Source organism: Callospermophilus lateralis, chromosome 8, assembly GCF_048772815.1.
Source record: "Callospermophilus lateralis isolate mCalLat2 chromosome 8, mCalLat2.hap1, whole genome shotgun sequence".
NCBI classification, from domain to species: Eukaryota; Metazoa; Chordata; class Mammalia; order Rodentia; family Sciuridae; genus Callospermophilus; species Callospermophilus lateralis.
Genome location: NC_135312.1, coordinates 10,919,251 through 10,919,988, shown reverse-complemented (window position 1 = coordinate 10,919,988; position 738 = coordinate 10,919,251).

Here is a 738-nt window from a genome sequence, read left to right as displayed (position 1 = left end):
GGTGCCTTCTGGGCTCCTCCCACTTCCTCGCCTACAGCGAAGGCGGCTCCTCCGAGTTTACGCGGAGAACAACGGACACCGCGCATCCTCGCTTGCTCTGCGCTTTCCTCTTCAGGACCAAGGCTGAGCTTGGGTCTCACCTGCACAGGGCCAGATATTGAAACCCCCAAAGAAGCAGCGAAAATGGAGAACAGGAGAGAGGATTTCAGTCATCAGAAGAAAGACTTTTCTAGCTCCAAACTGTGTAACAACTTTGGTGTCCTTTTTCCCAAGGGCCAGTGATGGTTTTTGCCTGTTTTCAGGAACTAATAGCCACAAAAGCTCATGTTTATTGAGATGTTACTATGTGCCAAGCACTCCACAAGTAAATGAATACATTTACTTTTCAAATCTCCTTAGCTAGGTTTATGATTATCCTTATTTTACAGATGAGAAAACTCTGGAAAAACAAAGGGCACAGTCTCCTTACTGACAGGCGCAAGAAAACCAGGATTCAGAGGGCTCCACGTCGGGGGCCAAGTCCACACCTCTTATGGCAATGATGGCTATGGACTCTGAATCTATTTTTCTGAGCCAAATTCCACATTCTCCTATCTAGCCCTTCCTCAAGTCAAAGTCCACTTTCCAAGCTAAGCATTTTAAATTCCTTCTATATTTTTTCCTGGTATTTACTTCCACTTGTCTAAATAGCATGCTTACATGCTGTTTCAGGTTTCTGTTTTGACTATTATTTTTTGA